The sequence below is a fragment of the Syngnathus scovelli genome, chromosome 10, assembly GCF_024217435.2.
Source record: "Syngnathus scovelli strain Florida chromosome 10, RoL_Ssco_1.2, whole genome shotgun sequence".
In the NCBI taxonomy this organism is placed as follows: Eukaryota; Metazoa; Chordata; class Actinopteri; order Syngnathiformes; family Syngnathidae; genus Syngnathus; species Syngnathus scovelli.
Genome location: NC_090856.1, coordinates 9,731,684 through 9,755,879, shown reverse-complemented (window position 1 = coordinate 9,755,879; position 24,196 = coordinate 9,731,684). Strand labels below are relative to the sequence as shown.

The 24,196-nt window shown below is 42.9% G+C and overlaps 1 long non-coding RNA gene across 1 annotated transcript in view; it reads left to right on the top strand.

Annotated features, from left to right (window-relative positions):
* Positions 1-1,970: 1,970 nt before the first annotated feature.
* The window catches only part of LOC125966908 (uncharacterized), a 38,992-nt gene continuing 16,766 nt past the window's right edge, over positions 1,971-24,196 (top strand). Inside the window, exons 1-3 of the long non-coding RNA XR_007480565.2 lie at positions 1,971-2,241; positions 2,318-2,422; positions 2,824-2,925. This is a non-coding gene — a long non-coding RNA (uncharacterized lncRNA). The remainder of the gene's footprint in view (positions 2,242-2,317; positions 2,423-2,823; positions 2,926-24,196) is intronic.

The following is a 24,196-nucleotide window of genomic DNA, read 5'->3' as shown; positions in this document are numbered from 1 at the left end:
GGGTCAGCACCTCCAAATCCGAGTCCATGGTCCTCGATCGGAAAAGGGTGGAATGCCCTCTCCGGATCGGGGATGAGATCCTGCCCCAAGTGGAGGAGTTCAAGTATCTTGGAGTCTTGTTCACGAGTGAGGGGAGGATGGAGCGTGAGATCGACAGGCGGATCGGTGCAGCGTCGGCAGTAATGCGGACCCTGTACCGGTCCGTTGTGGTGAAGAGAGAGCTGAGCCAAAAGGCAAAGCTCTCAATTTACCGGTCGATTTACGCTCCTACCCTCACCTATGGTCACGAGCTATGGGTCGTGACCGAAAGAACGAGATCTCGGATACAAGCGGCCGAAATGAGTTTTCTCCGCAGGATGTCCGGGCTCTCCCTTAGAGATAGGGTGAGAAGCTCGGTCATCCGGGAGAGACTCGGAGTAGAGTCGCTACTCCTCCACGTTGAGAGGAGCCAGATGAGGTGGCTCGGGCATCTTATCAGGATGCCTCCTGGACGCCTCCCTGGGGAGGTGTTCCGGGCATGTCCCACCGGTAGGAGACCCCGGGGACGACCCAGGACGCGCTGGAGAGACTATGTCTCTCGGTTGGCCTGGGAACGCCTTGGGATCCCCCGGGATGAGCTGGATGAAGTGGCTGGGGAGAGGGAAGTCTGGGAGTCCCTCCTAAAGCTGCTGCCCCCGCGACCCGACCCCGGATAAGCGGAAGAAGATGGATGGATGGATGGATGGATGGATATATATATATATATATATATATATATATATATATATATATATATATATATATATATATATATATATATATATATATATATATATATATATATATATATATATATATATAAAATTGGTTCGGTTCTTCACACATTTCTTTCTATAATACAACACCTACACTCGTGTTTGCTCGTGAGCGAACGATTCGTTCAAAAGAACGGAGCTTTTCAGTGAAGGAGAGTGACCGAATAACTTCCTAAAGTGAATCGTTCTTTTTTTCAGTTCATATGACTTCAACCAGTAGGTGTCATTAATGCCCATTGAAGCTGGTGCCATAAAACAAAACGAAGAAGAAAATGACGTACCTTTCCGTTCACGAACGAGTCGTGAATTGCCTTTCCCGTTCACCAACGAACGAATCTGTGAGTGATTCCGGTGAGTGCTTCCCGGTCGAAATATCTGACTGGTTAGTGAAACGGGCTCTTGCTCGGTAAGAACTTGGTTCAATCCCAGGTGTGAGAATATACCTCGCTTTACTTTCATCGGTGAGCTCTTTATTTACCCTTTTTTTTTTTTTTTTTTAACCTCGTGTAGTGTACCTATTGAAGTGTCCATGAGGTGTACCTACACATATTGTCATATAAAGCAGTTAACCAAATGTCTAATTTTTATGTTTTAATTGGCGAATATCAAAACAAGGAATAAAACACCAGACACGTTTTAACATAAATGTTTATTAAAAAATATATATATGTTAAAAGTAAATTTCAAACCAGCAATCCAATGTGAAATTGCAGTAGATATATTGGATAACAATATTTAGGCGTATATTTAAAAACACGTTATTTAAAAACTACGATAAGTGTTATAAAATCAAGATCACCCAAAGAGAAGCATAATCTCCCCGTTGTTGCATAACGGCGCATCCCTTCATGCAATAAAGTTAGCCGTTAGCTTGGAGAAAACGCGCATGAAAGAAGTGGTGTTTCAGTGAGTGTTTCTTTCTTTCCATGGCAGTCGTAAATCTACATTCTGGCTTACATAGTTCACGCCAGGAGGGAGACGCAACAGGTTCACTGACTGATCCGTTGATATACGGGAAGGAAGGCACCTGACCCATTGACTCGTTCGCGAACGGGAAATTCAGGATTCGTTCCCTCACTGATCCGTTCTCGCGATGAACTGGAAATGCCAATCACTCACTCACTGATTCGTTCACTCACAGATTCGTTCGTTGGTGAACGGGAAATGCAATTCACTTTAGGAAGTGATTCGTTCACTGAAACGATTCGTTCTTTTGAACCCATCGTTCACTCACGAGCCAACACTATGTCACATCTCGGACATGTTCCGTTGACTTTACACGTCGCATTTGTTTTTGTCATGTAAACAAGTACATAAAAAAGACGTTAAAACAGCCCAAAGTACATATTTTTCCACAGAATCAGCTTTTTTTGCACATGGTTCACTAATTACTGCACCTGCTCAGAGCAGTCTGCTTTCAGCCGAGGCGTTCGCCGCTTGATATGTGGTAAGAGCACATTTATCGATGGGTTACTTTGTTTACAAACCATTAAGCAACTCAATGTTTTTTCCTACAATTAAAGCAGTTCCGAGATGTGTTCAGAAAAAAAAAAGTGTGATGCGCTTTGGTTAAAATGGCCCATGTAGGTCAAGAATGACAACACAACTTCTTCACCCAGCGAAACGTGGTAAGAGCACTTTCGACACAATCGATGCCTTGGTTTTTGTGTAGCCCAAATGCTTCACGGCAAACCAAATCAAGTTCTTCTTTTATAAGACACAATTGTTCAAACAGGAAGGAAATTCGGCGTTAGGACTGTAACTCGTACACGTTTTGGACAAATATCCCATCCATTAATACCGGGGGCCAGATACGTCCTGCCACATCATTTTATGTGGCCCGCGAAGACAAATTATGCATCAAATTCGTGTCATTACTAGAATTGCAAATTGTCTTCACTTTTAATATCTTTTTTTTGAATATTTGAGTTTTTACATGTCTGATTTGAAAACGAGTTATTTGTCAGTTTGTTTTGTAGCTGTTACTGTTTATAATATGAGGTGCTCATACATTTATTTGCGTTGACAGTCATAATGGCCCTCCGAAAGAAGCTACGACTACAATGCGGCCCGTGAAAAAAATGAGTTTGACACCTCTGCACTAATAGATGCTAATCCTGTGAAGTGTTAGGTAAGTCATCTTGTTTAAACTCAAACCTGGTTGTTTTTACCAGATGATTTTCTACTGTGCCTCTAAAAAAACCCTTAAACAGTTGCACTAAATACAACTAAATACAGTTACACAAAATATAAACTCTTGGAACCCATAATAATAATTTTAATTTAAATATAAAAGCGATAGTAAAACTTTATTTAAAAACAGTCTTGCCACCCAGACAGGAACGTTAAAGTATTTGCAATGTTGTCTAAAGAAATGTTGTGAACTGAGCGGTTTATTGGTATTGTGATTCTCAGAAGAGGCAAAGCAGTCCAAATGGACCTGATACAGAAACACAAATAAAAGGCACACAAAAACAAGCCGATGGAGCAAAAAGCCAAGTCACAAATGCATTTAGGTCGACTTGATCCCAAATCAAACAATCTAAAGGGATAATTCCGCATTGAAATGGCGCTCTGGCAGCAGCGTCCAGCGACCACTTAACGCCAAAACTGCCCTTTTATCTATTTTATTTATTTATTTATTTATTCATCATTCCACATTAATGACTTCGGAGAAGCATCATCCTCATTTAGCTGAGCCCCTGCTTTTACATTTAAGGTGATTTAAGGTGATTTCGACCACTCAACAAAAAAAAAAAAAAAAAAAAAAAGCTCACCAAGCGCTCACACACTCAGGTGCCGACGAGACGGGCTGCAGCAGCGTGAGGTCAGGAAAAAGTAATGCTGACAATAATCTTTCATGTTTATTTTGGGTCTGATTTTTGGCTTTAGCTTGTAATCCACATCCTAACAGCATTATGCCGTGCCGCAGCAAGCTGGATTTTTCCATTAAGAGATCTGCTTGCGTCCATTAAGCTTGTTTGCGCCGACACGCACACATTGACACACGTATTCACACTACTTTTTCTCAAAGTTAACTTTGTGAATGATCGTCTCGTACGTGTTTTTGTGTTGAAATTTAATAATGTCATTAGTACATTACCATTAGGATTTACTTACTTGTGGAATTTGAAGAATAAAAGTGGTGTTAGCTGTGAGCCCTGAGGCGCACACTTACTTGGAAAAAGGCTAAATCAGGTGAGTACAAAAAACCCCACGTAACGATTCAGGTATGTAAGGAGAGTCAGCTAGCGAGTGTCGTCTTCCCACAGGCGATCCGTCAGGTCGTCGGCTTTGAAGCCGGCTGGCGGCGTAAGCCGGCTGGCGGCGTAAGCCGACACCTGCAAAGACGCCCTTAATGGCCGCCTTAATGCGCTTGATGATTGTCTGGCAGTGGAGGAGGTGCCGTTAAAAAAAAAAAAATAATAAAAAATAGGTATCGTGAGTTTGGCCTCGAGGAAGACACGGAAACTGGATCCTGTCCATTATGTCTGCTTTTTACTAAAAAGGCTGCTGACAAAAAAGTAGAAGCTCCTCTTACACGCTTGAAGGTGGAACTGTACGTGCACGGAAAAAAAAAAACAGCTGCTCGGATACGTTTACTATCGGACGTGTTAAAGAAGGTCACTAGTACAGAGTTGAGGCGTGAAAAAAAAGAGGATTCGATATCCGATCTTGAGATCTTTGAAAGTGGAACCATTTGATTTGCACCTTTTGAATCAAAACCGACTTTCCGATTCAAAGCTATTTTTGGGTACACTGCTAATGTGATTGCAGAACCGAGTTGCAAGTTTGTGATTACGTGCATATTTGCGCAGTGGATGTATAGCTTTGGATTTACTTTCTTTGCATCGCTGATTTATGTGTTGGTGTCATTCAAATACGTGTTTGGATGAGCATGTGTTCATACCTCAATTTACATGTTTGTGTATTTGATGAACAGGTTTGCAATGTGGTGTCTGATTAATTGATACCTCGTACATGATTTGTTTGACGTGTTTGGAGTCTTTGGCTTTGTTTTGTGTGTTTGTGTCTCCGGTACCTTGTGCTTGTGTTAACGTCTAATGTGGCGGCGGCGGCGGTTATCATGAATAACTGGTGAGTAGAGAGAAGCTGCGTGTCCTCTCCGTCTTGTTTCTCGGCATAACGAGCCGCCTCATAAATAAATGCATGGCCCTAATTAGCCGGCACGGTGGCGACTTCGGAGACGTACAAGATGAAGATCATGATGATGATGATGAGGGCATGGGGAGGCATCCTTTTGGAGCAGATGCTAACCTCCAGCAGCTCCTTTCATGTAAATCTATTAAGCTGCTCCTCACTGGGCGCTGATCCTTTTGCTTCTCGGCCCACCAGCTGGACTCCGGCAATAGCGATAATCTCGAGACCGCGTACCGTCAAAGCACTGAGACACGGAGTGTGAATGAAAAGGAAAAGGCTAAAAAAAAAAGACCATCAAGGAAAAAAGGGAGTGTGGATAAAAATTGTTCAGCAAGCGTGGATACTTGACCTGGTTGTTATTAAATTGAATTAAAGTCCAGAGTTACTAAAAAAAAAGAGGACAAAGACTAATAAGACATTTTCAGTGACAACTTTAGCCGGTTATCATTCAAAATAAATGAGGTACTTGGCCTGAAATGATAAAGATCATAAAAAAATCGAAAGTGGTAGAACACCGGCAAGGAACGCAGTCTCTTTTGACCTCAGCTACCATTGACGCTTCAGCCGCTTCTCATTAAAAATCAATTCGTCTTTTGGCCTAAAATGTCTCACGAAAGTCAAAGGATAATTGAAACTGGTTGAAAAGAATCATGGACTAATTTCTGCTTCTACCAACACTTTACCCGCTTCTCATTAAAAATCCATCAAGCTCTTAGCTTCAAATGGTATCTGAAGAAAATCTGGAAAATTAAAATGAGAAAAGTGACAAGAATTGAGTACCAATTTGACATTTTTCAACTTTACCTGGTTATCATTAAACATCAACAGGATACGTGACTCAAATGTCATCATTGGAGGAGTTGTGCCTTTACAAAAAGGACCTCATCGAGCACGTCATTGACACTTTACTCGATTATCGTTAAAAATCCATCGGCCCAAAAAAAAAAAAAAAAACGACCTTAGTAGGAAGTTGACAAGGGACATTTTGTGAGTTTGATGCTCATTCTGGTGTGTTGCGTCCTGACAGGAAACGGCGGCAAAGTGGGTCTCATGTTGCGCTCTAAGTTACACCACACACGCACACGCGCACACACACGCGCACACACACACACACGAGCATCAACATTTGTCCCAAGCAATTTGCCGAGTGCTGCGGATCAGCAGCAGTGCATCAGGGCCGGACATTAGCAATATTAGCGCTCCGTATGTGCGCCCGGTCACCTGACGCTCAAGGTCACCTTCATTAAATGCCCGCCCTCTAATCAAATCCCGCACGGCAACCCGTTTATTTATAGCCCCCCCCCCACACACACACACAAAATAGCTTTTGGTTGTTTAACTGTGATGGCAGGAAATAGGATTAAAGACAAACAAATTACCTAAGTGGGCCGGCCGCTCTCTGAACAACGAACATGACATCCCTCCGTTATTGGACTCGGACCCACAAGTTCCAATCTGGACTGGGAGTGTTATGAATGAAAAAAGGATCTTCACTCCCATAGTTTGTTAGTGTGCCACCAAGTGGTGATGGGAGCTGTCCCCCCAAAAGTATGATGGGCTTATGCGTCGCAACGGCGCAGACCAGCTGGCCAACTATCGCCGATCATGCACAAAAACAACAAGCGCTCGCCCTTAAAACTCGTCATTCTCAATCCAATCACTTTGTCTGGAGTAATTAAAATGATTATCTTAATGAGCTTAATTAACTACATTTGACTACGGGACACAGCCATATGGCGGTGGAAAACAAAGACGGCAGCTAATTAATGTTAAAATAATGCAGGTTTTAATTAACTCAACCCCGAGGCGTCAACATTTTCACATGTATCCCAGCTGATAATTAAAAAGTCCTCCTGCCCGAGCTGTTTTTTTTTTTCCTCCTCCTTCTCTTTCTCGTCGTTGTACTTGTGAGCTAATTAAATCTGGAAATAAATTAGCAACGCCGCAACGCCACAACGCTCCAAATATGAAGATGACTTAACTTTCTAATGAAATTAATTAGCTACGCTGGACGGAGGGACGGACGGAGACTCGTCCGTCAGCCTCGGGCGGTGCATTTGCAATTGCAATCAAGATGTGACTCTCTCAGCCAATCAGAATGCAGGTACAGCAGCCCCCCTCCCCCTGCCCCATACCAAAAAAGAATTTAGCCTGTAGCATTCAATAGTCGCACATAGCTTGTAACCTGTAGCATATAATTTAGCATGTAGCCTCTAGAATACAAAGTATGCAATGAACATTGGGTATAAAAAGTCTGCACACCCCTCTTTAAGGTAGTATGTGCTGCTGCCCGTTGAATGACTTGAACTAAACTTATTTTATCCATGAAATTATTTATCTTGGTCTAATATCTTTCACATCAAATCTGGCATTTGTACAGGGGTGTGTAGACTTTTTATGTCATTCACTGGGATTCTGATATATTGATGCCCCCAGTTTGTACACCAGGAGAGGGAGAAAGTGATGTGAGTATGGTGGGGTTGGGTGCCCTGCCACAAGGCCATGTCAGGACCTGCTCCACAGCCGGCGAGGGCCTTCATGTTAGCCTATTAGTGAAGACCCCCACCCCATGGCTCGGCGGCTCTGGGGCGTGATGCCGTGTTCACAGGGGAGGCACAAACGTGATAATGTGTAGTGTGTAGCCTGTAGCATACAATGTAGCTGGTACAACACAATGTAACATGTTGCCTGTGTAATGAAATGCACCCGAGTACGCATTATTTCTAGCATGTAGCTTATAGCCTGTAGCAGACGTCATGTTTAGGATTTTGGACACTTGGTTCATTAAAGTTCATTAACATAAAATAACAAAAAAATGTCAAAATGATTGTGTGCTTCACTCTGATTGGCCTACCGGTGTTTCAGGAGAGTGACTGAACAACGGCTTCAGACCTTCTTGAATCTCTTTTAAGCAAAAGGGCTCGTCTTGCTTAATTGAGAGAACAAGACAGAGGTCATGTCGGCCACCCGAAGAAATGAGCAAAAACATATCAAGATTTTATTTCGAGGCCAACGCACCTGACAGGGGTTAAAAAGTAGCCTCCCCCTCTCCGCACGGCGTAACGTTGCAATTACGCTAACAACCTGCCCAAGGGAAGAGAAACGACGCTGATAAAAGTCAAGAAGATAACGTTCTTATCTTCATCTAACGACCAGGCCGGCTTTCATTTGTCAGGCTGGAGTGTGAACAAGTGAAGCTCGCCACGTCGTATATGTTGTAGCGTGTAACCTACTACAGTGTACGATGTAGCATATAGCGCCTGGTATACAAATTCTTTGAAGCTGGCTCGCAATCCCGAGTAAGCGACACGTACTAACAGCAATCAAGGGAGGGATAACATTTTCTTGTGTTTTTCTGTGTGCTGCTAACAGTTGCTAATTAGCACCTTATCACTCTCCGCGAGTATTTATAACTCGTCTCCCGCAACAAACGGGATCCGCGTGGCCAACGGCCAGCGACGACATTTTGCCGGAGCTAATTAGCCGCATCGTTGCCCTGACAACATTTGTGAGCAAAACGTTGCAGCGCGTGTGTCATGTCATGTAAGTGTTACTCTTAATTTTTGTAACCCTCGACACTTGAAGTGGTTCTTTTTGTTACACCTCTCGTCATCTTGGAGCTAATGAGTCAACTGTCCCTTTAAGAAACAGACGTTCATGTGATTGGTCAATGTTGCATGACTGAAAAGACCAACATGCTCAAATCAAATATGTATGTACAAGCTGTTCATAATTCAAAGTTGTTGGCGTATCAAAAAAAAAAACTAAGATCGAAATTTCTCTTTATATGATTGTTTGGTGTTTTGATAACTGCTTCCAGGTACATGGTTCATTAAGACAAAAAGAATGTTTGCATGTTTGGTTATTGGACACTTGGTTCATTAAAACCAAGTAATGGCAAGCATATGTCTCCAGGAGAATTTTGTTACTAGCTCACTGCTAACCCAAATATATAGACTTGTTCGCTGTCGCTTTTAGACAGCGGCGTCATGCTCAGCTGGCGGCATCTTACACACACGCATACACACACACTCTTGTAGATTCATTTGAAGGGCTGGCTGACTTGTGATTCCTTTTAATTAACGGGAGAATTAGCGGCTTTGTTAGCGTGCCCTCCCGCAGGAAATGAGCCGCAGGGCTAACAAAAGCAGGACGACGCGCTTGTGACATTTTCAGCAAGTTTTGCCAAGCGATGCCCCCCAACGCCTTGAGGCTAAAATTCACGGTGCAAAAATGTTAGCAGACGCTCTAGATCACAGTTTGTTGCTGGTAGCGCAAAATGCTACCACGACGGGTATCTGTGGCGTTAGCTAGGTCATTTCAGAATTGGAGGATAGTTCAATAATTTTCTATTTTAAAAAAAAATCTCCATTTTATTTTATTTTTATTTTTTTTGCCTTTTCAAGAAAACTACATGCACTCTGGAATTTTTTTTTACTTCATCTAATCTAATGTTTTAAGGTTGGCTCAAAGTTTTCAGGTTGTCTTAATTTGAATCTTTATCCATATGGCCTATCCCCATTACAACTAATATGCTTACATTAGCACCAAAGGACAACTCAGAGTCTTCAATGAACCCATAAGGGAGTGTCACCTTGTCCCGGCAGCTGCTCAGTTATTCCCCCCGCACTACCACTTTGCCACCCCAGACCGCTGCCCCCCCAATACTCTACCTCAACGGGCCTGTCTGGTGTGATGTACGCGGCGGCTACGCTATCTCCCGCCGCAGAGCCCGGCGCGATTGTTCTTGATATTTTTATGACGGCACCCTCAATCATAAACGTAGATTAGCGATTAGCTATCGCAAACTTGGTAGCGCATTAGCATGGCGCGAAATAGCATCTGCATGCTATTATGGAAATGCTAACATCTGCTAACCGGCATGCGCGTGTTGAAATGACCTCTCGGGTCTCTCGGTCTTTCTGCTACTTTCTCCTACCTCCGGGTACAGATCAACAGCTTGAAGCAAGCACATGTCGATTTAAGTGTTTCTAGAAAAGGGCTATCTTTTTTAAGTCGGATGCACTGATATTACTATTGTTGTTGTTATTATTATGAATTACGTAAGTGATGTCTCATTTCTTGACCACGAAAGAGTTCAAATAGGCGCTAAGAAATGTGTTACAAATTGGTGTTTTAATAAGTTAACATTTAAATGTTTATCGTGATCGGAAAGATTGAATCTTGGCAATCTTCACCTCTTTCGGGTGGTTTTGCAGCATATCACACCAACAGTTGCGGACAGACAACATGACGAGGGAGTAATCCTTTTCGGTTTGAAGCGTCCATTTTGGGTCAATTTCCAGTATGCGCTCTTCCCGAGAAAAAGGCTGTCGCTCGTCCCGGGGCATCCGTGCAAAGTGCTGTCGACAGCAACGTGAGGTGCGAGGACAGCGGCGGCCACATTGGATCACATCAGCGCTGGCGGTCGGACGCCATCGCCCACCGCGGTGTCCCTGTCACCAATCGCGCGCATGCACACACGCACGTACACACATGCAGCATTATCACGTCAATGCTGCTTAACTAATGTTATTAATGACTTCATTAACATTTCCATAATCTATTTTAATAAATCCGAGGCGTCGTTAATGAGTGCTGGGGGGGCTGTAGGCGATGGCGGCGAATGGAAATTCGAAGAGCAGCCTGACTCATGTCATGTGACTGATGTCATGTGACTGGGGGGTATGTGCCTAATAACGGAGTCCTTCTTATAGTAGCTGTCTTGTCCCGCTCAGGTGTTGCTCAAAGAAAAGAGTAGAAGTCTAAAGACTATCAGTGTATGAGAAAGCACTTCCTCCTCCCATCTCCTATAGTAGACCATATAAAACATTTCAAAATTTTTGTACTTCTGGGTGGCAGAATATTTACTAGCTACCGCTGACCTTAACCGAAATATGACAAAATTGCGCCGCCAGATAGACTGTACCCTAAAAGGTTGAGGTTATTTTTTCCTTTCATTACTATCAAACGTTCCAGAGTCTGGAAAACTGAGGAAAAGTATTTCTCCAATGTCCAGTCTCGGGACGATGAGTTCCAGCAGTGTCACACGGCCGGTGCGGTAAAAGGTCCTTATGAGGAGAGGTGGTCTTCACAGTCAGGCCCCCCTGCCAGCTCCCCGCGGCACTGGTGCCAGCGCCCTGCTGCCCCATGTCAGGGATGTCAGGCTGCATCCAACTCACCCCTTGGGGAGCTGCAACGAGACACCCCCCCCCCCCCCCCCCCCCCATCCCTCCCTGACAGACCACATCAGGGTAGGAGAGCGGTACGACTTCCGTCTACTAACTCAGCCTTACCTCCTTCAACCATCTACTACTTCCTGTCTTGGATTATACAGTACATAATATTCTCCTGGTACTTGATACTAGTTCGAACCAGCATGAGTGCAAGTATTGTATTTTTGTTGCTAGCATCGCAATAAGAAGTCCGACCAAGTCGCGGTTCGAAATGCGGTGCTGTTAATTACAGGTATATGTTTTATGACTCTGACCTTTATGCGCTAAACTAATCAATCAATATGGGAGGGAGGCAGCCTATTGGGAATATTTACATATGCAGATTCCCAAAGTAGGCCACGGTTTATCCCCACACAATCATTATTAATATCTGGACAGTCAACCCAAATACATTTTCTGCATATTTTACACAACCGTCATGTTATTAATTAGCCGCCGCTGTGGTAGAGTTGGCTCAGCCATGTTTGACCCACATGACTAGGGTTTTCTCGGACACAAAAATATTACTAATTAGAATTTATTCTTAAATCACTCAGATACATAAAAGTAAGCTCACAGCTAGTTTTAGTGTTCATCATCATTTTAGTTTGTTTGCTAGTGAGACCCTACTTTCTGGTTGATGAAAAATGATGTCCTAGTCCCATTTTTAATTAACAAACTGACAAATGAGGAAAAGAATAATCAGTGCCTGCGTAAGGGCTGTTAATACTCACCCTCCTCTTTGTTTGTTAGCTAGCCGGCCACTTCCCGGTTCAGGGACAATGCTTCCTTCTATTGCTTCCTGATATCTATTGTAAGTCTTAGTGTCATTAATTTAGCTTTTTATATACTATTTTTATTGTCTTTGTAGTTGTATTATTTTATGAGGTATGTACAATGCTTTGTTACAACTGCAGCTGTTGTGAAATGTACATACATTTGTACTGCATTATCGTATATCATAATGTGCCTCTTGTAGCATGTTCGGGTTAGTCCGTCACATCAGAGGCAAACGTGTTACACAAGCGTCAGCTGCGATGCACTTTGAACAGATGAAGGTTCGAGTGTGCAGCTGTGCATTCTTGCTGAAGACACTCAGACTTGCTGGTGCATGAGCTACTGTAGCCCCCTGAAAAGCACGCCCGCAAATGCTACACAAGCCGACGTGTTCTGACAAAGAGGGAAAGTCGTCATGTTTGATTAAAAAGTTGAAAACATGTTTGCTTTGGCACTGGAGCATCGGAAGTTATGTCTTGCCTCCGGGTACTGCGAGCCCCGTAATAAATCAAAAGATTTTCAGGAAAACTAAGGCCCATTGGCCATATCGGGACACCATTTAATTTTCAAAAAACTAAAAATACATCAAAGGAACAATTCTAAGTCTTCCAACAATGAATCCACACACCAAATAACCAACCAACAAAACAGTAACTTGCTAGCTAAGTAGCTAACGAACTAGCTAACTCACTCAATCGTTGTGATTCCAAAAAATGAAAAAGTCAGTGAGCAAGCTAGCTTGAAAACGGTGTTGTTTTGAAATGCTTGTGTCTGTCTATCTGCTGGCTTACCTGCCAAAGTCTAAATAACCTGATGCCATTTTTTATCATGTGAGCATAGTGCTGAGCAAACAGGAATGTGTGATTAGGACTTTTAATGATGACTCCAACTTGACAAAGTCTTGTCGCAAAAATAAATCACAAGCTCGGAGAGTCACATCAGATCTACTTTTTTCTTCAACTTTTTGAGACCAACACTCATCATCATTCCTCATCATCATCATCGCCATAATGGCAGCCGCCCACGTCCACGTAATTTAAAAACTCATAATGTGCAACGACGTGATGGCTGACGTTTTATCGTGAAAGGTTCAATCAGGATCCTGCCGATACGCGTCGTAACTATTGCAATCAGACGCCCCGACATTGGAGCCACATCTTAATTGACCAAAACCGCATGATTTACTCTGTTTCCCCCCCGCACACTCTTTATGTTAGCCCAGCTTCTCCATATTTTTAGTTAGTTACTATGGTTAGCGTACATGTTGGAAAATTGTAGCGTACTCAGGCCAATCAGGCCTTTTATGTCATGATTTTGTCCTTAAATTTGTTAGCTTGTTATTTGACATACTAAATATGTATGATTTGCGTGAAAATAAACTAAGATCGATTTTCGAGGGTACTTTACTGGAGGAAGAACTTTTGTTTAAAAAAATTAAGTCATCACTTGTTAGCATAGCCTGCCAATGAAACGTTTCAACATGCTTTTTGGATAACAATGACCAAGAATTCAATATTTAGCTTTGGCATAATGACATATTTGTCCTTAAATTTGTTAGCTTATTATTTAACATGCTAAATATGTATGATTTTCGTGAAAATAAACTAAGATCGATTTTCGAGGGTACTCTACTGGAGGAAGAACTTTTGTTTAAAAAAAAAATTAAGTCATCACTTGTTAGCATAGCCTGCCAATGAAACGTTTCAACATGCTTTTTGGATAACAATGACCAAGAATTCAATATTTAGCTTTGGCATAATGACATATTCACAATATTTGCATGATGCGTTTAATTCGCCCATTAGCATCACAAGGTTACAAATCAGTGATTAGCATAAATGATGCTAATGTTCTTTTCTCCCCACAGTTATTTATGACACATTATGGTGATAATGGTGATCCTAGCAATGCATTTAAGCCTAATGAGCCAAGACGGTGGTAAATCAGCGGCGGATAGATTGATACATTGCTTGTCTTTGCCAGGATTTCTCCTGCCAGAAGGCCACCGCTAATGCTAACACTACCACGCGAGGAGGAACTAACCCTAACCCTAACACTCCCTTTCCAGATGGATAACAGGCCCACTTTAGGAGCATAATGTTAGCATTAGCTAACAACAGCACAATATCAATATTTTATAGAATGTTTACAACATTGTTTACCTTCGTGCAGACCAAGGTGTTCCTGTTTTGTTTTTTTAATTAAAAAGTTTTGCAGCGATTTGAATAGCTTTAGTAGTTAGCAATAGTTTTCACAGACAATGTAGCAGGAAATATGGTGCTCTTTAGAAACAAAATGGTAAACGCTATGTTCTAAATTTATAATCAGTTAGGAGTACGGTAATTACAGCTTTTTTTTTTCAGTATGTTCTATTTGTATTTTATGATCTCAATATATTCTGCTTTACTTTGTTTTGGAATGAGAGATAAAGTGCATATGGGAGCCAAACCCCAAACAGTTGTTGTGCGTTAATTCCTTAGTAAACCATTTAATCACCTTCAGATGGGAACAACTTTAAAGGTCAGTCAGCAGATGCTTCCTGGTGGTCGGCCATGAGCAAAAACAAAACAGATATATGACAACAAACCGAGCAAAAAATTACCCCCCTGACACCAGTTTGACATAAGATGTGTGAAAAATTGTTTGAAAATAAATGTACAAAATAAAATTTGAAAAATTGAGGAAGGCAGCCATTTTGATTTGAAGCAGCCATTTTGTGATGAATATTATGGCTCAAAAGTTTAAAAAAAGAACCCCTGGCACCAGTTTGACTGTTGAACAAAAAAAAAACTTGGTGTAACATGTCATTCACAAAAAAAGCTTTGAGGCCCCATGCCCGGAATGGAGCAGGAAGTCGCTCAACAAGGAGCCAATTCAGTGCAAACTCTTGCGAGGGAAGGTGGCCAAATACGCCCTGATTTTTCATAATAATCAAAGCTCAGGTTGGCAAATTTGGTGTTATTTTTCACAGTACTAATGTCATTCATTAGAGTAAGAGGCACAAATGGACATATCGATTGTCCTATGAATGCGTTGGAAGCACAGAAAAGAAGAAACAAAGTGCGCTTTTGCTAATGCCTGTCGCTGTTAAAAAGACTCTTGCGCGTATTGTGGGATCAAAGCTATGGGGTGGCAATTACTGTTCATTTGCAGCCTGACGCTCATCAGTGGCCACAAAATGAAAAGACGATAATAAGCATTATGAAATATCAAAGGAGAACAGAAATCCAAATAAAAGTGTGTGTGTGTGTGTGTGTGTGTGTGTGTGTGTGTCTGTGTGTGCGTGTGTGTGTGTGTGCGTGCGTGCGTGCGTGAGAGAGAGAGAGAGAGAGAGAGAATTAACGTGTATAATAGAAATAATCACCATCACATGGATTTCAATTCACTTCGTTATAATCATAGAAAATTGCTCCTCTGGAGAAAATTTTTATTAATTTTTTTTATCTAAAAGTGCCTAAAACGCGCACAAACCAAAGTGATTATCGTAATAACACACTTTAAAAAAACTGTCAAATGCACAAGTTAATCATTAATTGTTACATGTAGGAAATACGTAACTCAGATTTTAAATGAAAATTTAATTACTTTGGCTTTGCTGCTTAATTTGGTAAATAATGATATTCTCAAGATGTTTTTACAAAGAAAGCTTTCTTGGACATAGATTTGGTTTCATTCCATTGAATAAAAATCAACAATGTACACGTGCCAAGGTATCGCTAACCCTGCTAGCTGAGAGCTGTTTTCATTTACCCTCCCGCTTGTCGGAAAACTGATCCGGCCTTCATGCGTGTGATGACATAAAATCTTTATGCAACGAAAAACAATCGGCACCAATAATTAATCTATAAACAAACGTGTGGATTCTCGTTATTCTTTCCCGTACTCTTGCCTTTTCACTAATGAGCGCACTTTTGCGTGGAACGAGGCTCGTAAAAGCTGGCCTTGGAGCGGTCTTGAATGAAATACGGCTGCCATCACAGCAATCAGCGCTGGCCTAATTGTTGTTATTGGCGCTTTCAAGGAGAGCAGAGCAATTAAAAGTAGTTGAAAGCGCCAATTAGCTCGCACATGTCTAACAGCTAACAACAAAATATGTTCGCTGATGAATGAGCGTACTTATAGCTGACATTCAGAAAAGTTCAATGCGAGTGACTTGAAAAGCCAAGCCTGAAAAGTCACAGGGAGTCGGCCAAAAAAGTCAGATCACTTTGGTCCTTTCAAGATGTCCTTCCAAGAAGTCCTTCCAAGGTCGCCTCCTCATATCCCTTTGCCTCTTTGCCACCAAATTCAGAATAGAACATGTTTTGGTCACTGTGTATGAGTGGAGCGTGACAGCAAAGTTTTGCTGACTATTCTTAGCTTTGCGTGGCTTGGCTTCCATTTGGCCGGTAGGGTAACGCTGCGAAAAGATGTGCTGATGCGGCAGATATCGTCGTCGGCGTGGCGAGCGAGCGTGTGATCGGGCGGGCGTCTGATGTACGGCCACGTTTGCGGGTAATAACAGCGTCTCTCCACGCCTCCTGCTGATTTAGATCAAGGTCATTAACGCTGATGTGTCAGTGGGGGAGGGGGAGGAGAAGGAGGCAGTGATTGGGACATTAATCCTGCACAAATAGTTATCAGCCTGCAGAGGGGACCATCCTAAAAGAGAAAAAACAAAAAAAAAAAGACTGGAGGCTGAAAAATGCGCCGAGTCGCGGTGGGCAGACACTATCTGTCGCGACTTTTCACAGCGGCGACACGTGTGCTGCTCAACAAGTCATCATTCTCAGAAGCTGGCAACTGTGCTTAGAGACAACTCAAACAAAGCACAAAAAACAAACACCAAAGTTCGGATAAAACAGACTTGCATTTATCACTCAAAACGTTCTTGAACAATATCCGCTCACAAGTGAAATGAATCATTAGTTGTAGTTTGTGCTCAGCTACTATTTGCATCAGATACTTTTTGGCTATTGTGACCATTTTTTACAAATCAATGCTCTGAGAAATGAAAGAAATTTAAGAAAAAGGTCATTCCGCCCTTGAGTAAAAGTTATTTTTAGAAAATTTATTTTTTCTGAAAAGAAAAGACTTGTCACCCTAAAGAAAAATCATTGAAGGCTTGACAACTTCTGAATCAAAGACGGCAGCCATTTTGCAGGTAAGCGTTACACAAAGGAAGATGTCGGAAGATTACGCCCAAGAAATTATCTTCATAGTAGGATATTCCCAAATTCTTCTTCCTTAGACGGAATTAAATTAGATAGCGCTTTCATTTCTATTTTTATTCAGTCGCCAGGTTAACGTTTGCACGCTTTTAATCAGCCGGCTCGCCTCCAAGACAAAGGCGGGGTCAGCCCTCACCAATCGCACTCTCTCGCTTCAAATGAAACGGATCAGTTTTACATGCCAGGATTAAACGGAAGTTTCTGGAAAAGTACGCCGTCGCACCTGAGTCCGTGCCTTTTCTTTTACTTCGCCTTGACAAAGGCGAGAGTGGTCACATAAGAAGCCAAATTTTCAGAGGTTTAACGCGGCGCCGTTGAAAATTCCCACCCTCGTCAAAGGTGAAGCGGCAACACTTTGTCCGGTAAACGATACGACAAGGCAGCGTTAACCTTTAACGGCAGTGGTGGCAGAGAGCCTCCTTTAATGAGAGTAAATAATCTTCTGGGCTGGCCTTTCTTCTCGACAAGCGTGCTAATTAAACGGAGCGTCCGAAGGTGCCAATTAGGAGCGCTCGAGAGGCGGCAAGTACGACAATGCCCCGCCGGTGTGCAAATGGCAAGCCAGTGCGTAAATCACAAATTCTCAAAAAATACAAAGTCCGGGAGAAACAAGCCAGATTTTGTCATGTAAACATTTTCAGTTGTGACTTGAAAAAGTTCATAATCTTTCTTGACATTTCTTGAAGATTGTTTAACTTTTAAAATACAACTTTTTTGTACACGTTTAAATGTGATTATACATATTTTAAAAGTTAAAAGTCGATGCCATATAGTATGCTATAAAGACAAGTCTAGTGAATATTTGAATATGGTGTTTGTAAATCGTGGTTCTTACATATTGACGCCAATTGAGGCAGGTCAACTGTAATCCAAATTTTGAAGCCAATCAAATTCCAATGTCCGCTGATAGTTTGACTTCCGCTGTTAAAGTTGCGCTTAGCTTGTATTTGCTCGGCGTTCGTATCGTCTTCGCTCGATATGATGAGTCGTGTTGTCATGTCACCTGCCGCAAATTATTTTTCCCTTTGGTGACAGGTAGTAACCCGTCAATGACCTCGTTTTGAAGATTCATGCTGTTAAAGAAGAGCAATAACGCGCAAGAAGTGACGGCAATCGGTGGCAAGCGTGCTGTTGAAATTTGATCAAGATGTTATTTTTCATTAATTAATCATTTTTCCTTTTTTCGCTGAGGTCACATTTCCATCAAGGTAGCCCGTCTGGGCTTGATTAGCATCCGCGGCGCATCCCCCGCCGTAACCAAGCGGGCTACTTAAAGACGATTTACGATATCTTTAAAAGTTGATGGCCGAGGATTTGGGAATTATTCATAAGAGCGCCCCCTCGTTCGTCACGGAGCCCGCGAACAAACGCTCGTCTTCGTACTTTTTCAAATGAAGCGGCGGTCTGATGAGCTATTTGTATGCGCGCACGCGTCCAAGCCGACAGCGTAATTAAGGAAAATGTGTCTCAGCTTACAATTTTTTTTTTACATGCCTGCAAATGATTCACCAATGAATCTTTTGGACGAAGCAATCGTGCCCCAAAGATTTTTCTAGAAAGAAAACCATCAATTTTCATTTCCTCATGAAAAATGACCCCCAAAAAAGATTTGTTTGAGAAAATAACTATATTTTGAAGAAAATGCCAAATTTTAAAAACATTTCGAGAAAGAAAATCATCTTTATCAATTTTAATCCCATGAAAATCTAAACAAAATATTAGGAAATAAATATTCTTTTCTCACATTTTTTTTCAACAGATACCAGCATAAAAGTCCTATTTTTTTTAAAAAAAACATTATTTAATTACAAAAGTTGTCCATCCTCCTCTCCTCATCTTCATTCTCATCATCAGTATCGTTGTTGTTGTAATGGTCATCCTGGGCTGGCTGCCGAGGCGATGGCGCCGCTGCTCGAGTGTCCTCGGGCGGCGCCAGCTCACTTTTGTGCAACTTATCGTCTCGCAATGACACCATCACGCGGGTCCTCGGGACCGCTTATTTTACGCGCGTGCACACACACAAATCTACATACTTTGTGAGTGTACAGAGAACGAAAAAGCGTCCTTATCTGGATCCACACGTAATTACGCGGTCTACATTTCAAACGCTGGCAATTTCATATGCTCCATTTAAGCGTCCTGCGCAAGACGTTTGCTACAGTCGAGGCACAAAGAAATGTTCTTTGACAAAACATAAAACTTCCAAAGTATGTTTGATTTTTGTTGATAAGAGCGCTATTGTTGTTTGTTCTTCCGTCAGTAGCATCTCATTCCCTCAGTCCTCCCCTCAGCCCCGCTAATCAGGGCCAAAGACAGGAAATCGCCCCCCTCCCCTCGCCGCCGCCGGAGTCCCACGACCGCTCGTTAGTGCCGCGCCCTCCTGCGCTGACCAGCTACTTTGTGCTAATTAGTGGCCAACGTGAGCCGCGGACATGCCAGGCCGCTGCCAGCAGGCCCCGCACGTGCTCGCAACCGCCATCTCCATCCTGTCGTCCGTGGGCGACTTGTGTCACATGGGGTGGAGGGGGGTTGGCGTCCCTCCCCTCCACTCCGCTCCCGACAAAAATCTGAATAATGAAGCGCAACGCGGCAACATGATTGCTTGTGACACACCTACTCTGCTAATTATTGCTGTAAGGCCAAAGTGCTAATGAAATGAATGCATTCCCTTGCCCCCCCCCACCTTCCTCCCATGCATTAACATAACTCATTGCCTCATGTGGCCCACATTCGACATCCACCGAGATCATCATGAGGGAGGCTTAGTGATGCGCTAAAAATGAAGTGTTTTGTGAAGGTGAATTTTTTTTTTTTTACATTTCAATATCTAAATTCAAAATTTTCCACAAAAAACAACCCCTTTGACAAAATATTGCATGGTTTAATATTGTATTTGTCTGTTCTGAAATCTTGCTCAGAAATAGTCTGGCAAAACATCTTGAAATGAGTTTGTGTAGTGACACAGCTACTGTGCTAATTATTGCTGTGAGGCCAAAATGTTAATGACATGAACGTAACCCCGCCTGCTGCCGTCGCTGCCGCACGGTCACATGACTGGCGGCGATGGCCCACATTCAGCAGCCACCAAAGAGAAAAGGACAAACGTCTTAATGGTGGTGGCGGCTTCTTAATGTTAAACATTAGCTGGATGGAGCGAGTGATGATGGCCGCCCGTTATGATCATGATGGTCATTGCTGGCCTTCATCTGGCGCTTGTGCAAGTGGCAACATTAAAACTCGATTATATTGAGAGATGAAGTCATCACAAGAACACACACAAGAAAAAACTTTGTCCAAATACAAAACAAGATTTTTTTTTCATAATGCATAAGAAAAACCTTTACTTTCATTATTGTCAAAACGTAAATGTATCCAATGCTCGGATTTTTATTCTGGTGCAATGAGACTGGTATGCCACTAAACAGCGCACCACATGGAACCTGACTCTTTTATGTGAATCCAAATAATATCAAGTGAGAAAAAAAAAGACAATTTAAGCAGGCAGCTGCCCTTTGCCCAGCCAGCGACGTCAACATTGAGCAGACGCCTGTTGCCATAGCAAACCGTTCATTTAGCCGACGTTAGCGCGTCCTGTTTCATTTGGTATCAGGTGCGCACGTACGCCCGCCGCGCCCTGAATAAAAACAGCAGGCCGCCGGCTGGTGACGCTCTGACCCGCGCCGCCTCCATGAATACAGGCGAGGCATCAACGCGGCTCGACTGTGGCGCCACGTCGGCACGCCAAATAAAAGGCGCGCAAACACCGCAGCGGCGCCAGCATTAGCACGAGGGAGGCAAACGCGCCATTAGCCGCGGTGCGTGAAGCGCATGGCGAGTTTGTCATTAGGCTGCTTGTGGTAATAATAATCAGAAGGAAGACGAGGTGGCGGAGAAATGGGCTAATACACGGGGTAGCAAAAAAATAAATAAAAAAACAGCCAATTGTGGATGTGGGAGTCGGACCGATGACGCACGCACATCGCCAAAACAGGCTGCCAGAGGAAGACAACAAGAAGTCCACAAAATAAATATTCACTTAAAAAATTGCATTTTGTTAGTTCAGACCAAACTATTTTTCTGCCTCCACAGGTTGCCTTAGAAACCGAAAATGGCACCATTAAAGCATTGTTTTGGTTAGCTATGTTCTGCCCTTTTGCTGTTTGTCCTTCTGCATGCTGCTATGCAAATGAAAGTCGCGGCGTCCATGCTTGACATGCTAGATGCTAATGGCGCCTAATTAAGGAAGTCCGCCGCTTAGAGGGAACGTGATTTGCTAAAGAGGGGCATCACCCCCCCGGCCCTGTGGCCTGATTGCCGAGTGCGGGGTTAATGAACGCCAGGCGAGGCCCTCGGCCGCCACGAGAACGAGCCGGCCGCGAGGGACAACGGGGGTGGCATGACGCCGGCGGTGCTGCCAAGACATGCCACATAAACGGGTAGCCGCGTCTACTATTTGCACTTCTGTGCTGCCATAGCCGTTTTGTGTGTTTGTTTTGACCATGAGGCAGGATTTGGACACTTTTAATTTGGCGGTGAAGCAGAGGAAACAGCTTTGGCGTCCTTGCCTTCGTCTCCTAGAGGTCCGTGTGGACTTCCCCAGCGCCAGAGGTGGTGCACGCATCAGGCCCGACTAGGCTGGTGCTTCACGACACATGCGTCCTTGCACTTTGCGCCGAAGGGGGTAGAGGGAGGCGATGCGGGTGGGGGGTGGGCTATTTGGTGGGGTCAGGTCTTGCACCCCTCCAGGAATGTCCCCCCCTTTAATGAAAGAGGGTGGGTTCATCTCCTCGCTCTCTCTACAATGAAATCCCGCCTCAGGTCGGATTCTTTAAAGGGCGTCTAACTACTTCCTGGTTGCTAATTAGTTTTGGCCCGTGCTATTTGTCTTTTTAAAGGGGGGGGGGGGGTCGTACAGGGAGTGGGTGTGCGCAAATGAGTCGCTCTAAAAAAAGAAAGCGTATGGCTCGCCTCAGCGCACATGATAATTATTCACATAGTCCTCTGCTGCCATGGCCATGACTTCCAACCATGAAGTAAATAAGTGACGCTGGCGTTAAGTGCGATGTAAACATCCAACATTAAAGCTAATAAATATGGCGTAAATATGCTTCATTACAGATGGATAGACATGAAACGTATGATAAAGTACTGCACATATGCAATTGTAGTACAAAAGGTCTCTTGGAGTTGCATGAAATGATTTTGAAGTTGTGTGGCACAATAAATGTGATGTTCACATGCAAAGTTGCAGCATAGAAGGAGGAGAGTTGCAGAAAGTACTTTTGATGGAACATCCAGGAAGTGCGTGGTCAGTAATAAAAATAAAAAGTGCCTACATGCACGAAATGTTGTGAGAGGTTACTCGAAGGTAAAAACCTGATCAAAGGATTCCTCGTGTACGTTTTTACCCGAGGCAAAGTGCTTTCGCCGAAAGGCCTGCAATGAGAAGGGGAAGAAAAAGATGGCAGCGGGTTGACATGACAGCGGCTCTTTAGTATTATTATTACGATTACTATTATGGAATGGAAGTCCCGCTCATGGCTCCAGGCTAAGCTGTCTGCTATCTTCGCTTCAAAGACGCTTGCTCGTCTCGTGCAAAATCTGACATGTTGCCGCTGCTCGGATAACGAACCGCTGCATGTCTCATCTGACACCTCCACAACCACCTGACATTTTAAAAACGCGTCCAAGGAACACACGCAAAGCTGTGTCCCGCCGCATTGTCGTAAAGTCCTTAGGCTATGTTTAAAATAAATCAAAATATAAGAACATATTAATATTTAATTAGAATGAAAAAATATCTAAATAAATAAATTTAATTAAATAAATAAATACATTTAAATAAATTAAGACATACAATTTTATAAAAAATATAAAGAAGTAAAATTTGTACAAGATCAAAATACAAGAAACAAAACATTGAATGAGGTTAAATTAAATACATGAAAGTTACCTTCCTGAGGCACCGCTAACAATGAATGGCTAATTCACGACTAACTTTTCCTAAGAGCCAAAGTGCTGATTTCTGTGTGTGTTGGATTCACCGCCTATGCTTGATGCTCTCCACTCAGCTGTCAGAGTGCGGAGCCACTTCCATTAAGTAGTCTTTACACACGCACACGCGTGTGCACACGCACTCGCTGAAGAGACTACTTTGCAGTTGAGAGCTTTTAGCACACTGCTGCTAGCGAGCCTCTTTGGCCTTTTTAACCGAACACAAATGACCAATTGACCTGTCACTTTGCAGTCACCATGGCTGGCAAGCACACGTGTGAGTGTCTGTGTAGAAGACACCCACTGTCATATGTTCAGTGTTTGATTTGATATCAGCCCCCCAAAAAAGCCATAATCCTGTGTTGTATCTGCTTCTATTGAACCATACTTTAATAATAATTTGAATGAGTTTTCTATTCATTTTAATACATTTTTAATCTATTCAAATTTAAACATTTAAACACATATAAACAGCTACTTGGTAACATGAGCTAATTATTAGCGTCAAGCTAGGGGACACTTTGACCAGGAACAGACTACTTAAATCACGTGTAACATGATGTAACTCGTTGGCTTTTAGCATTGCCTGCAGTGATTCCGTTCAAAACCGTCCGCCTTGCGCTTTTTAAGCAAACATGGGAAAGAGGAAAGACGGGAAGAAAAGAAAAAACGTCCGCTCTCCACTTTTGGTTAATGTGAACATTTTCAAAAAGTGAAGTAAAGCCCAGCTTAAGCGCTGATAAAACACTTTTTTCTCTCTCAGGGGAATAAATAATGTAGGCAGCGGCGCTTAGCGTTAGCCTCTTTGCATATTTTAATGGCGTTAAAAAGGGAATTTAGGCGATAAAAGGTATTTAAGACACTGACCTGCTCAGGTCATTTCGTGCTTGTGTCAGGTACAACTGAGGACCAACACCAACAACTTTTGGCCATGTCCACTTGGTCAGCGCTGGCAGGGAAAAAAAAAAAATCTTGGACTTTTCTGTTCAGTGTGGCCTTACTATTCCTTCGCATTGTATAGACTGCATTAGATTTTCTGGACAAA